Source organism: Triturus cristatus, chromosome 1_2 (assembly GCF_964204655.1).
Source record: "Triturus cristatus chromosome 1_2, aTriCri1.1, whole genome shotgun sequence".
NCBI classification, from domain to species: Eukaryota; Metazoa; Chordata; class Amphibia; order Caudata; family Salamandridae; genus Triturus; species Triturus cristatus.
This window is the reverse complement of record NC_140580.1, coordinates 1,122,555,415-1,122,571,860: the sequence shown is the minus strand read 5'-3', so window position 1 is coordinate 1,122,571,860 and position 16,446 is coordinate 1,122,555,415.

The following is a 16,446-nucleotide window of genomic DNA, read 5'->3' as shown; positions in this document are numbered from 1 at the left end:
CTCCCAGGTCTATTTCAAAGGAAAGAGCCGCACGGAGCAAATGTTCCAGAACCTTCCGCCGCCCTCATGAAAGTCTAATGATTGAACAGATTAGAGATTTGTGGAGTCTGACAAGAAAGAACTATTGCATTCCGCGCAGTGCAGTTTATCTCCTTTTAATAAGATTAATTAGGGGAAACACATCCCCCAAGACAATGGCTGCCGAGGAAACGGATCCTGTAACCGAGGAACCTGCGCGTGCAGATAAGGCCGGATGGAGACGCCGAGGTAGGTGTACCTTACCCTGGAGACTTCCGTGCCATTGTTCACTTCCTCCTGCTCTGCTTCTAATGCCGCATCCTTTTCTCTTTCCGCAGCCTTTGTCTCCTCACAGTGTATGCCCGTGCTCGGAGGCCTTGTCGTGCACGTCTGCCGTGCCAGCCGCGTGCACGGAACAGAACCAGAAGCAGATACCCCTGAAAAGAGCGTCTCGCTGATAAAGCAGCCCCTTAAGGGGTTGTTACAGAAGAATCCGTGGATCCGTGGGATCAGAGGGGGAGTCAATGTAAACAAGTATCAACTGGGTGTGCACACTCGTGCATTCGCTTTTGTAGTGATACATAGAGCGAGCACGGACCAATGGCAATACAGCGCTTTACGCGAGCGCAAGATTTCCCCGCAAAAGGGCAGATTCATTTTTAAGGCACGGGAAGAATAAGTGACATGTCCAGAATCACAGGATGCTGAGCAGACGCCGCGATTCGAACCTGTTTCTGTTCCAAAACCGGCAGCTCTGACAGGCTAAAGAGGTGCAGCTCACACTTGCGAATCTCCAGGCGCACATTGCGAACCCTTGTGAATTCGCAAGGGATGGCGAAGGGGTGTCCCTCCCCACTCGTGCTTCTCAAATTCTGCACAAAACATATATAGTGGCAGTGACCAAAACTCTGCCTCTTGCTTCCGGTAATCGTGTAAAATAAGAACACTGTTGCTGACAGTTTCATGAGTTTCGTGGCACCAGCTGTGGCCCGTGCAGGTAACAGCGGTGGGGCGTTGGGGCTAGGTAAGGGGGGATTTTGAGGGACGATGCCAAGGTAGAATTAATTATTTATTTAATTTCCCAGCTGCATCATTCCTCAAAATCCACCCTTACCTAGCCCCAACACACCACCCCTATTACCTGCATGGCACGCACGTAGCCACTGTTTGTGTGCACTTTGTGAACGCACAGTTCTATTTCTCGTACATATTAGCTTTTCACTTTGCGGAATTCCACAAGATTACATGAAAACTCTGTGGAGTTCCACAAACAGGCGGAAATCGGCACGTCACGCTGCTCGCAGTGATTTTTACTGCCAGGAACTTGTTCCGCACTGCAAAATCAGCTCAAACAGCACCATGCAGCGTGCCAGAGGGCGCTGCTTCTTTGCTGCAGCTCAAGTAGATTTTCTACTCAAGCAACTTTCTCACAGCAAACGGTCGCGACCGCCCACTATAAGAAAATGTTTCCGTGTGCCCTGTTAGTGCATGAAGGGACGCAAATTCTCCCTCGTGCTCACCAATTTAGCGTTGGCGAGCCACGCACGAGAAAAAACTCCACCATGCACCATTTGGCGGAGTTTGGACGGAACTTTGCGTTCCAATCGTAAAGCGGAGTGGCCAAAACTCAGCGAACTCCGCCGGCGGAGCGGAATTCAGTGAGGTCGGCTCTGCATTCCACATGCTAGGCCACCTTTTCCGAGAAAACATCAGAATGCTGATTCAATCAGTGACTCAGTCCCACCCAGGCCACTTGTGATCACGGACTTTAATCATCTGTATATGTCAGGAGAGGAGGGAGAGACAGGCAACTACTCTTGTCTATGCCCAGAAAGGCAGTGCATCTCCAGAATACATGGGGTGCTGTGGCGTGGTGTAGTCTGCGGAGTTTCGTCATATTATGTCATGTTCCTATGGTGAATAGGTAGAATATTCATATGTAGAAGCAGCTGTACAGTGACAGTACCAGTTACATTTTGGTACTTTTCTCAAGATAGCACCCTGCTGTGGGGACAGATCCTCAGAATCGAGATGCCCTTACTGCAGTAATGTTCTCTGTGAAGTGCCCTACTGAGCATGCTATAGTATAGTAATAATAAGAATTTTTTTTTCTTTATTAAGCACTTAATACCACACTTCTGGGGTTTCCAAGTGCTTTAAATAAAAGACCAACTATCTGGTGCTCAGTTTACCAATCTCATACGGTTGGAATGCAGGAAACTCCTGACCTGCAGATCACAGTAGATGGTCACTGCAAGAGTTAACTCTTTGAACCATCACGTTGGTATGGTAGGGTATGCTATGTTATGGTAGAGTGTGTCAGCTAGAAGGGCACGAAGCATGTCACAAGCACTAGTGCAGTGAAGAGCATTTTTAACTTATTTAGCAGCCTTCCGCTGGCAAGGCACATAAATCAAGATACGATGGTGCAGAATGCTGCTGCATGGACAATATAAAGCCCTTTAACTGTGAACATTTCATTGAAAGTTCTTTTTTTGATTTGTCACAGATGAATTTTAAGACGACATTTGCTTTTATTGTCACAGATGAATGTTCAATTTGACATGATTCTGACAAAATAATGCATAATAACCATGATTCTTCATACTGGTTACTTGCTAACAACCAACACATGTTTCGAGAATAATCGCTTCTTCAGTGCTGTTCAGCCAGTTACAAAAAAACAGAAAACAAAAAGAAACAAAAAAATAGAATAGCATATTATTAATTATGGCAACAGTAACTGTTGTAAAATACAAATATCAATAATTATCATTGAAACAATATACCATCTTTCCATTGAAGTTTACAGCATCCATCAAATGCTTCCTTTAAGATATCTTAAATGTTATATCAAAGATAATGCAAGGTGCATTACAAGAAATCATATGTCTCCAAATTACTCATAATATATATTTCTTTCTCATATTAGAATTCATGAAAGTCTTTTGGTAGCCTTTTAAGTGTCTAATAGCTGCTTAACCTTTTATTACCATCAATATTTAAAGAAATATTCAATACAACCTAAGTTATGGTCATTTTATTTCAAAGGTAATAAACTAAATACCTAAAATTGTCTCTAGAAGCTACTCAACCGTTCATCATCACCAATATTTACAGAATTATTCAAAATGACCTAAGGTTTGGTTGTTTTATTTCAAAGTAGTCGCGCTACTTTTTTTCCCTCTCAATTGCCTTGAGATAAAACAACTAAATATAGCATTGTATCTGATCTCTAATCTGCACTGGTAGAATAAGGTGCACTAGACCACATTACCTTCCTGACATTCACTATCAAACATTGTCCTATTGGGCTAATATTAACCTTGAGCCACATTACATTTCAACCAAGTAAATCCCTTTATGCTCAAATCCATTCATGGTTCTCTAGCGAGTCAGGTAGGAACCTCATTGTCACTCATAAATTCCTGCTAGACCAATAAATCAAGATTCATTCTTTTCCTTCCATACACAGCATTCAATTAATCTAATCTGTTTTTTGCTCACTTTATCTTAAAAATAATAAACACTCCAAACTATCACTTATTTGCCTTCAAGTAAAACATGCCCCTATTTATAAGGTATTCAATTCCCACATCCAATGTCTCCCATCTACTCACCTCAGATATAAAGATCTGAAATAATTAGTCACTCTGCTCAATAATTGGATCTTTCAATTTAAGATTTCTATATTAAAGTGAAAATTCACTAATATGACTTACCAGATTTAACATCCCAGATTTAATCTAATATCCCAACCAACAAAATATTATTCCACTCATTAACTCACCTCAGTTATGAATACAAATAGAAATATCTTGAGACACTTGCTACAATATCGTTACCCCCCTTAATAAGGGTATCTATAGTCCAAAACCAATAGACTGATTTAAAAATTACCCAAGACAATGCCTTTTATATAACCTGACCCCAATCCTCAGTTCTTACCTCGCTCTTCAAAGTTATACGTCTACACATCTACACAAGACTTTGCCGAACTCAAATATGTAAAACACTTGCTCTATCTATGATAGAAATTTTAAGATATTCTAAAATTCAATGGAAAATGGTATATTGTTTCAATGTTAATTACTGATATTTGTATTTTACAACAGTTACTATGGTCATAATTAATAAGAATTTTGTTTTCTGTCTGGAGAAACCTGAAGAAGCGATTATTCGCGCAACACGTGTTGGCTCATATCAATTACTCTTTATAACGAAAATGGTTATCATATATTATTTTGTATGAAGACTCGAGTCAGATTGAACATTCACCTCTGACAATGAAAATACATTTCTTGAATTGAAGATTTACCTGTGTCAATAAAAATAACTTTCTATGAAATAGTCACAGTTTACGAACTTTACATTGTGCCTTAGGAGTCCACTGTATCTGGCACCGTCCCCACAGCTCCTTTCACCTCTTCCAAATGCCAGTAACAGCAGTACCTATGTGTTAGTTTTGTAAATCTTTAAAAGTTTATTAAATCAATAAATGCCCCTCTAATATATTCAGTTAAAAATATACACTCATTGCCACCATGTGGTGGATAAATACTTGCCTGGGTTTATAAATAAGTGAAAACATTGACACAAACTAAGCAGTGGGTGTAGGGGATAAATATCTGTGGCAAATGTCCTCCATGCCATTGATGTGATGGAACAATAAAAAAACGAATGCTAAAAATGTGGGTCCTAGAAATAGACCCAAGTGATCCATTTCCAGAGCATGCAAAATAATATGTGGTGGGCATTTCAACAGAGTGCACAGATCTGGTTCATGCACTGAAATGTAGCACCAGCCCTCCAAAGGCATTATGGTACATGCAGTTCAATCAGTTCATTTTATTCATTGTTTTTACCAGATTAAGGGACTCATTATGATGTCGGTCAGAAAGGCTTCCAATGGCATTCGGATTTTACTAACCCGTGTCGAAACCCATGTTTCTGACAGACTCGGAAATATTTCCGACCGACCATTACGATAGAAGGAAACCGTTTGGTCATTTCGACACAGTTCCGACCAGCATTCGGAAACCCAGAGTCAGTCAGAGCCGATTCGTACAGCTCAATGGACAGCGTTTCCAACCGACTGATTACGATGTCGGATTCTGAGGGCCTTCCGACTCGGTCTGTCCAACACAAAAAGGCTGTCAGAAACCGGCTTTGGGGTCCCTAGCAGGCCCCCTTCATCCTGAGGCCTTCGGTGAGGGGCCCTGAGGGTACCCAAGGGACCCCCTATAGAACCATGCACAGTGTGACAGGCACCATGGGGTGCCCGCCACAGGGTGCAATGTTTTCCACAACCACCCCTTTTTTCAATTGGAGCCTGTGTTGTCGGTCGGAACACAGGCTCCCATTGGAGTCAATGGGAGAGTTTACAAACAGTGTTCGTAAGCATCATAATCGGTCGGTCAGAACCTGCAACCGCGAGTCGGTCGGTACTGAATTCAACAAGGAGCAGGGAGGTTTAGTTTCCGACCGACATCGTAATCCGGCCCTAAGCTGTAAAGCACTTACTCAGCCGGACCTGGCAATCTCTTGCTCACTAAAGGACATGTGAACTCTTTTAGAGGCTTACTTTCATAGATAAGAAGTTTACATTTAACATGCAAGTTTAACCACGTAAACGCATTTAACAAAAACGAGACTTAAATTAATTAAAATTAGTCTTTTGAGATGTTTACCTTTTAAAAAATATCCTACAGGTTCCTACTTACTGCTTAATGTTAACATCTTCCTGGTGAAATCAAATATCTCAAAGCATCTAAAAGAGGTGGTGGTGGAAAAGCATGCAATGGAGATGGTTGTCTGATCATCCATCCTGATCACTTGTAAAAGGAGATGGGTAGACCCAACTGACACCTGCTTTCTCCAACAACTAAAAGTGCTTAGAGGGAGAACAAGTGGGCACTGTTTCTGAGGCCTGTCCTACCACAGTTCACAAGATATCAGCAAATAAAGTGGTCCCGACAGAAGCAATGAGGGAAGGGGATTTGATAGCTCCATAAAATGGCAGTGTCTCTCCAACATAAGGGACAACACCCCAGGGCCAAGACACTAGCAAGGATGGTGAGAGGTGTGAACTTTTACAAGGCAAGTAGGAAAAGGTAGAAGAATCAAGCTATGACGCTTTTGGCATGAGATTCTGAGTTTAACATAAACACTCATGCAGAGTTTGTTATTTACCCAGAATAAGTACGCGATAAAAGAGGTGGAAAGAGTCTTGGACCATCTTGAGAAGTAAAAAACAGATCCCCTGGAAAAGACGTCTTAGAGCAGTGATTCATAACCTGTGATCCGCAGACCCCTGGGGGTACATAATGCCTTCTCAGAGGGTCCATGACTCTAGAAAATTAAATAATGTGAGTAGATTAATAAAGTACTTATACATAAAAAAGCTAAATTGAAACCTGAAAGCTTCAATACTTTGTAACTGTGAAGGAGTTACAAAATTAGAAGCTAAAAATTAGTTTGCCCGCCCATCCTCCTCTCCCTGAAGAACCCGACCCGCCAACAGAGCTCACCCATCATTCCGGTGCACCCTAGTAATAACACCTGCCTCCCGCCGTGAGACGCCACTCCCAAAACTACCAGAAAGAACAAGACCCCTCTACCCCCCTCCGGCAACCACCCTCACCCGCCCTCCATCCCTCCCAACCCACTGTAAACAACTTCAATACACAGTATGTGACTACCAACACCCTCCCTAAACCCACATGCAATTTAACACTGATGCCCCAACATGGCCCCCGCCTCCCTGCACCCTCAGCCCCACTGTGAGACACACCACCCCCTTTTACCACTGCGCTAACGTGAACCTTGCAGCTTTATTTAGCTATTTTATCATTTATATTTTAAACGTTACCTGTCACTCGCGCTGCCATTTCGGCGATAGGCGCATTTGCAGTCCGTCATTTGGGGGTATCTAGTTAGCTCTGACTTGCACTATAAAATTGTAAACCCATCCGCATTTTGCGGGAATTAGGTAGACTTCGGGGGGCTACTTTGAAAGCGAACGCGGCGTCCCGGCTGCCATCTTGGGTGAGGGTCCTTGGATCGGCCCGTTTTCAGGCGCCATCTTTCGCGGGTCCAGAGGATTTCCTCACAGGACTCCCGCGCGGTTTACTATTCTAGTACATAAGGAGATGTGCGTACAAGCGCGCAGCGTGGGCGCGCAGCGGGCGCGACGGCGGCATGCCGGAGGTGCGCCAGAGGTAAGCCCGTCTGCGCCCGTTCGCGCACAGGTCGCGACGGGCGCCCGGGATGCTGCTTCTTCGCCTCCTGCTGGGTTAACCTATTCCAGAGACATGCTACTAAGCCTTGACCCAGGTACATCACTACGCCGCCAGCCTTTCATCACTGCTAGACGGAATCAGTCCCTGTCCTGTGGTCTGCTTAATGTTAGATCTCTTAGCAAACACCACATGGAAATTGCGCTGCTCATAGAGTCCTGGGAGTTAGATGTTCTTTTCATGACAGAAACATGGACTAGAGCGGGCTGTGTGGTGGAACTGGGCTTAGCCTGCCCTCCTGGTTATAAGATCAGGCATAACCCGCGGGTGGGAGCTAGAGGAGGTGGTGTGGGTCTTATTTATAGGGAGTCTTTGGATTTCTCCCAGCTTGAGACTAAGATTATCTCTGGCTGTGAGGTATTAGGCTTTTCCCTGAAAGGACAGGGAGGTACTCTCTACTCGGGGTTGTTGTGTTATCGACCCCCTGCTAGTACTTTGTCAGCAGTACCTGAGCTAATTGATACCATCTATGATCTTTTTAATACCCATGCCAGGACTCTGATTTTGGGAGACTTCAATTTACGGCCAGATGGGTCTACAAGGTCTGCTTTCTCGGACCTAGTTCAGGCCTGCAGCAACATTCATCTGCAGCAGTTGGTGTCCTCACAGACTCACATCAAGGACCATATTCTCGATTTGATCTTTGCAGATGCCAGCCAGGTTTCTGTTCGAGACATCCTCCCCCAGTGTTGGACGGACCATGCCCTAGTCCATTTTTCCATCGCACTCCCTATGGAGACGTCTAGGAGTGGGAGCACTGGTATTATGACCAAGATTGGTAGGCAGTGGTCGAGGCTACTGAAACAATCTTGCCTGCCGTCTCTGCTGGGAGGGGGTATCCTTCTAGGAGATAGTGTGGATGAGAGCTATGAGTCTCTTAGCCGGAAAATCCTAGACTCTCTGGAAGTATTGGCTCCCCTGCGGAAAATTAGGGATAGGTCCAAAATCGCTATGCCTTGGTTTACAGCTGAGTTGTTACAGCTGAAACTTCGATGCAGGCGGGCAGAGCGGACCTGGAGAAAACAATACCTCGAACCGGATAAAGTCCTCTTTAAACAGGCACTGACGGACTATAAGACGCAGATTAAGGGTGCCAAAGTGACATTTCTCGAGGAGTCGCTACTACAAGCAGCGAATAAATCACAGACCTTATTTAAGATCTTTAGAGACCTTTCTCGACCAGTCTGTGCTGCTAATGACATCCCAGCCTCTCAGGCTCTGTGCGACTCTCTGGCGCAGGCCTTTGAAGATAAGATCGCTCTGATTTTGAGCAAGCTTGCTTTGTTGACCACGCCTGCCATTCATCCTGTGCCTGTTCCCGTGTCGGTGACTGATTCAGAGACCGCAGAGGTAGATGGCAGACAGGTACGGTTGGATAGCTTTCCACCCCCGTCCTTTGAGGATTTCTGTTCTTTGGCCAACAGTGTATCCTCTGGCTCCCCCCGGGACCCATTGCCACATAAATATTGGAAATTGTTCCAAGCGGAGCTTTTTCCTCCGCTGTATGCTATCTGCTGTCAGTCCCTTACCACGGCTCGAGTTCCGGATAGTTGGAAACTCGCGGTGGTCTCCCCATTGCTGAAGAAAGAAACACTGGATCCCACCTGTCCAGCGAACTATAGACCCATTTCGCTGCTCCCTTTTCCCATTAAGATTCTGGAGAAACTGGTCACTAAACATCTGTCCGGTTTTATGGAGACTTACATCTGTCTGGACGTGACCCAGTTTGGCTTCAGACCAGCTCACGGTACTGAGTCCGCCTTGGTGACCGTCTTGGACGATCTTCGTTCGCGAGTCGACATTGGACGGGCAGCCTTTTTAGTGCTGCTCGACATGTCGCCCGCGTTCGATACGGTCAACCACGCCATCCTGGTCAGTAGACTAGAGGAAATCGGAGTGACGGGTTTGGCCCGTGAGTGGCTGGTCTCTTATCTGGGGGGCAGACGTCAGGTGGTAGCCTTGCCACCGTTTCAGTCTGACATCAAGGTGGTTTGGCAGGGTGTTCCTCAAGGGTCTGCCATCAGCCCCATTCTGTTTAATCTTTATCTTCGACCCTTGGTGAGCTTGATTAAATCATTTGGCATTGCGGTCACTAACTACGCTGATGACACGCAGCTTATTTTTTCTATCGAGGGTAAGGACGCGGTGCCTCTGGAGACCTTCCATCGTTGCATGGCAGCAACTGCAGATTGGTTGAGGCAAAACTCCCTGCAATTCAATAGCTCCAAAACAGAGGTACTGCATTGCTCGATGGATCGTGTCCCCCGTCCGCTGCCATTTGATTTCTGGCCCACCTCCTCTCAGGATGCTCCTTCGGCAGCAGGTTCCGTCCGGAACCTGGGTGTGATGTTCGGGCCCAATCTTCAGCTAGACGTATTTGTAAACAAGACTGTGGCCACTTGTATGGCGCTGCTCCGTATGCTATGGAAAATCCTTCCGTTGCTACCAGGCCATGCTCGGCCAGAGGTGGTGCGTGGCATTATATTGAGCAGGTTGGACTATTGCAACGCATTGCTGTTAGGAGCACCCGCCAATTTGGTGGGTAAACTGCAACGAGTGCAGAATATGGCTGCTAAGTTGGCCCTTTTTCGGCGGCGTTCTGATTCTTCCACTACGGCGCTGGCGGACCTTCATTGGTTGCCTACCTCGCAGCGGATTGTTTTTAAAGCACTGTGTTTGGTGTTTAAGGCGATTCATGGGCAAGGCCCTGTCCCGCTGCAGGAAATGTTCGCGTGGTATGTACCCGCACGTTCTCTCCGATCATCGTCAGCCTATCTACTGGTGGTTCCGAAGGTTTTGAGGGCCCGGATGGGCGGACGGTCCTTTAGATTTGTGGCAGCTAAATGTTGGAACTCCCTACCTCTGTCGCTGAGAAGTATGGGGGATCTTTCCTCCTTTAGGAAAGGATTAAAAACTCATCTTTTTCCTAGGTCAGGTTAATTTGTCTGGATATTGTAACATCGCGTGTTGTTGGTAAAAAGTCAAAGCGCCAGGATACCCTTTGGGTGACAGTTTTTTGCGCTATATAAATACGCGATACAATACAATACAATACAATACAATACCACCCCCAACACTACCAGAGAGAACATGACCCCTCTACCCCCCTCCGGCAACCACCCTCACCCGACCCCCGCCCTCCATCCCTCCCAACCCACTTCGAACGACTTCAACACACAGTACGTGACTCCCAACCCCCTCTCCAGACCCTCATGCAATTTAACATTGACGCCCCAACATGGTCCCCGCCTCCCCGCACCTCTTGCCCCGCCTAGATCCCACACAGACAGCTCACTCACAAAAGGGCAACTTAACAACGTTAGGCTCTCCCCCCAGGTTTAACTTACCTACCCAGAACTCCCACACCGACATAGAGACTGGGCAGCAGCTCACCCTGCTTGAAAGCCAGATAACAACCATAGTCCAGGGTCTTAGTGAAATCCTTATCAACCTCGCCGCACCCCTAAAGCCCCACCGTTTCCCTTCCTTTCCCTCTCTCTCTCAACAAAGGCTTTCCAAGGCTCCCCACCCAAAAGGGAACTCTACCCCCTCTCTAATCAGACACAGAGACCAAAAAGAACTAGAGATGAAATGTCTGTGAGTGAAGGGGCAGCTCTCGCTTCCTCGTATGACAATCCTATTACTGCCACCCTCCAATCCAAAATGCAGGTGATCACCGGACTGGGAAGAGAACAGGCCCCTCCGAAATCCCCTAGACCCCCGGCCACAAGCACTATCATCCCCACGGTCCCCCGAACGAAAAACCCCACATCAGAGACATCCCCCACAAACTGCATGCTCATAAACTGCAGATCAGCCACCAAGCAGCTAGCAGAATCCATCCTCACCCACGGCATAGACATAGCATTCATCACCGAGACATGGCTAAATGACTCCTCATTTCCACTCATGGATACTCTTGTCCCCCCTGGCTTTGTAATCACCAACAAAGATAGAAAAGATCAAAGAGGTGGAGACATAGCAATCATCCACAAAAACAATATTTCCGTGACGGAAATAGACTCCTTCAACTACAACACCTTTGAGTGCCTAACCGCCAACATCAAGACTAGCAACATCAAAACACTTATCTGCCACCCTATTTATCACCCCCAGGCAACACCACTACATTCACTGAACACCTGTCCAACGTGATTGCCCACTGCTCTCTCTGAGACATGAACAACCTTATTCTGGGCGACCTCAATCTGCACTGGAATGAAGAAAACAACCTGCTAATCCAGAACCTGAAGGAGCTGCTTCATGGCAACAACCTTACCCAACACTGCTAAGAGGAAACCCACAACAAAGGAGCAATCCTAGACGCCATTATCGCCCAGCACAACACTGTCACGATAGACCGCACCCTGCCTGTGAACTGGTCCGACCACCACTTAATCCTTTTCCACCTCACTCAGCCGATCACACTTAAACCCCCCACCCAAGACCCTCCAAAACGGACTAGAAACTTCACTCAGATTAACATGACTGATCTAGAGGGAAGGGTTAACTCTCTCCTCACTGCCTCCATGGATGTTCTATCCACAACAGAACTCGCCTCCCACTACAACACAAACATGTCATCCATTTTAGATCAAGTAACCCCCTTGAAGCTGAACTCGGACAAGACAAAGGTCCTCATCCTCGGATCCACCCCCTCAGCATGGGACGACTCTTGGTGGCCGGCCTCGCTGGGAGCTGTCTTGACACCCACCCACCACGCACGCAACCTGGGTTTCATCCTGGACTCCATGCTCTCTATGACCCGACAAGTCAACGCTGTTTCCTCCTCCTGCTTCAACACCCTCTGCATGCTCCGAAAGATCTTCAGATTGATCCCCACCAAAACCAGAAGGACGATCACCGAAGCACTCGTCAGCAGCAAGCTGGATTACAGCAACACACTCTACGCAGGAGCTTCGGCTAAACTCCAGAAGAGACTCCAACGCATACAAAACTCTGCATGCCTCATCCTCGGACGCCCTCGCCACAGCCACATCACCACCCACCTTAAAGACCTGCACTGGCTCCCGGTCAACAAGAGGATCATCTTCAAGCTCCTCACCCATACGCACAAAGCACTCCACAACGCCGGACCAGCATACCTCAACGAACGACTGTCCTTCTACACCCTGAACCGCCAGCTTTGCTCCGCCGACCTCACCCTCGCCGCCGTCCCACGCATCCGCCGAATGACCACCGGCAGCAGATCGTTCTCCCACCTCACCACCAAGACGTGGAACACCCTCCACGCACACCTGCAGCAGACCCAGGACCTGCTGACCTTCAGGAGACTCCTCAAGAACTGGCAGTTCGACCAGTAGCTGCTCCCCCCCCTTAGCACCTTGAGACCCTCACGGGTGAGTAGCGCACTCTACAAAAGTACTGATTGATTGAAACTAAAAAAAAACAGGAGCATCCCATCCAAATCTTGGTTCAACACGGACATTAACAACGAAAGAAGACAACTAAGAGCTACAGAAAGACTGTGGAGGAGCAACCCCTCCTCAAGCCTATTCGAACAACTCAAAGCAGCACACAGGAAATACAAAAAGCACATCAGCAGCGAAAAATCCACCTTCTTCTGCGCCGCCCTGGACAACGCAAAAAACAGGCCCAACGAACTATTCAAAATCATCAGACAACAAACCTCCAAGCCCCCAGAATCCTCCCTACAGGCCTCCAAGGACTTGTGTGAAAACTTCACCAACTTCTTCGAAGAAAAAAATCACCAAGATTGAGCTCTCACTGGACATCAACGTCAACCCCGTCTGCAAAAACCTGCCCCCAGTGACAGTAGATAGCAAGCTCAAGCACCCCACAAAAACCTGGAAGTCTTTCAACCCCATCCCGGAAACCGAGATCCTCAAACTGATCTCCACCGCCAAACCAGCCACTCACGTCCTCGACCCAATACCCACACAACTGACCAAAAAACTGAAACTCTCCATAGCCCCGTTCTGGTGCAAGATCATAAACAGCTCCCTGAGAACCGACATCATACCAGAATGCCTCAAAGTTGGCCAAGTCACGCACATACTAAAAAAAACAGACTCCAAAGAACTGAATAACTTCAGACCCGTCTCCAATACCCCCTCCTATCCAAAATCCTTGTAAAATGCATCCTCCAACAACTGACTCAGCACATGGATAGCATCAACCTTCTTGACCACCACCAATCGGGTTTCAGAAAAGTCTATAGCACCGAGACCACGATCCTTAACATCACAGACGACATCCACAAATCCCTCGATACCGGCCAATGTTGCCTCCTCATTCTGGACCTATCGGCAGCCTTTGACACGGTTGATCACCAACATCTCATCAAGGTTTTGCAAGAAATGGTAGGTGCTGATGAGGTGGTCCCACGCTGGTTCTCCTCCTTCTTACACAGCCGCTCACAAAAGATTTAAATAAAAACTTTACCTCTGACCTACACCCCATCAACAGGGGCGTCCCCCAAGGTTCAGTGCTCTCACCTCAACTGTTCAACATTTACATGGAACCCCTCACCACCCTACTAAAAAATGCTAACATCCCTTTCCACCTCTATGCAGATGACACCCAGATCTATCTAGAAACCTCCTCCATAGATGACATTCACATACTAAATATCACTCTAAAAGAAATCCAACATTGACTGTCGCTTAACCACTTAAAACTCAACCAAGAAAAAACCGAAATCCTCTTCATCGCCAACAAAGAAGAGAACCCTCATATTTCAGAATGGCTAAAAGCTCTGGATGCTCTTAACGGCAATGACACTCTGACCCACTCCGTAAAATCAATAGGAATCACCCTAGACTCAAAACTCGACATGGCCAAACATATCAAGAACTCCGCAAAGAATGCCTTCATCAACCTGAAGCTACTTAACAAAATAAAACCATTCATCCCAACCAATGACCTCAAACAAGCCACCCAATCACTGGGGCTATCCAGACTACAACGTGCTAATCCAGAACCTGAAGGAGCTGCTTCATGGCAACAACCTTACCCAAGACTTACCCAGACTATGGGAATGCCACCCTCACTGGTAAAACAAAATCTCACCTAGCTCCCCTCAAAACTACTCTCAATGCAGCAGCTAGAATGGTAACTAGAATCAGGAAATAAAACCACATTTCACCAGCCCTCCGAGAACTAAAATGGCTCCCAGTCAAAATGCGTGCCAGTTTCAGAGCTGCCTGCTTCACACACAAATCCCTGCATGCAGGAAAACCTGAGTATTTGACTGCTAACCTCAAGAGGGCTGGTCAGACAAGGAACCTCAGGAGCTCCAGCACCCTGCTACTCATCCCTATGAAAACACGCCAACAAAATCTGCAGCACGGTCCTTCGCCGAAAATGCGCCCAAAATCTGGAATGCCATCCCAGTTGGTATCAGGACTATCTCGTCCTTCACAAAATTTAAAAAACATCTAAAAGTCAGTTTCCTCAACCGCTCCCTCCCGAATGGATAGCCGCCATCTAAACGCAAGTTCCTGCTCGTCGTCTCGCACAGACATTGTTGCTCCAAGACTTACCTCCTCCCTGCTAATTGACCCCTAACTGCTCCTCCCCCCCTAAGTGGTTCAACCCCAAGAGAACGTGCACTCTATGAGGTTTTCTCAGGACTCACGGCCTACCTCAATGCTGCTCAGCACACTTGGACTTCCGAACCTATATGTAGAATACTGCTTTATTGTATCAACCACAAGACAACGTGCACCCTATGAGGTTATCTCAGGACTAACGTACTACCTCAATGCTGCTCAGCACGCTTGAACTTCCGAACCTATATGTAGAATACTGCTTTATTGTATGAATCTTGCTCAAAAACTGTTGTGAAGCGCTCCAATACCCTCAGGTCAGGTTAGCGCTATATAAAACTCCTTAATAAATAAATAAACAATTACCAGATAATAATTACCCTTAAGGATGTCATATCAGCTGTGAGCAGGTGACCAAATAACAAAGAACCAGGACCTGGTGGGGTCCCAGCTGACCTATTCAACAATAATCTGGCTCTTTGGGCTCCTGTTTTCGTGAATGTGCTTCTTAGTTCATTCTGTGTTGACCCCTCCTCTCCCAAATCCTGGTCCAGGGTAATTATTGACCCAATTTTCAAATAAGAAGATAGGGGCGAACCCCAATGTTACAGCCCAATATCCTTAATTTATTCTACCACCAAGATATTGGGCAGAGCACTGCTGGACCAACTAGAAAATTTGGCAAACGAGAAGAGCATTTTAACAATAGCTCAGAATGGCTTTAGGACGGCCTAGGGACAACAGATCTATGTTTGAATCTTCAGTTGGTAAGTCCGTAGTATTCCAACCATATATCCCCATGCTTTTGCATGTTTTTTGGGGCAACCCTGGCCGCATATACAGCCCTTTCCTGCATTGTGCACCAGTCTATCACTTGCCTACATGGTTCCAGAGGGGACAGAGACGGCAGCCGCCATCCTTAAGCAATATCCCTCTTCGCCAATGTCACTCGGATCCCCACCAGGATCCTGTCCCCTCTAGCATCACAACCCCCCTCCAGGAGTCCCAACAGAATAGGCACAGGGGAGGTATTAAAGCCCCCCCCCCACCCTAGCCAGGTTCCTAGTGATCGTGCCCCAAAATTTCGTGATCACAGGGCAGTGCCACCCCATATGATAAAAGAAAGTGGGGGTCCCCGAGCATCGCCAGCACTTCGGTGACTGCAACAAGCCCACGCACCAGAGACGCTCGGGTGTCTTACATGTCATGTGCAAGTAACTGAGCAGTATAAGTCGAAGCCTGGATGATATGGCCCGTGTTCTGGGCGCCATGCAAGAGTCTTGCCAGTTGGAGTCTTCTAGGGGCCCCAGCCATTGTTCCCACCGGGCCCTAAGGGGCACAAACAGATCAGGGGAGTGCATTATGAGGGATTTGTATCTCTAGGGGTTGCATTCCGGAACGTTCCCCAAATGGCCCCCAATGCTGCTCTAGTACATGTCGCTACTGCAGGTACCTATACAATTGAGTCCTTTGAAGACCAAGCTCTTCTTGCAGGGCCTAATATGATTTAAGGTTATCTCCATGCCAGAGATCTTCCAGTTCAGAGATCCCAATCTTGTCCCACCCTTCAAACACCTCCAAGGAGGAGGTCTGTTACA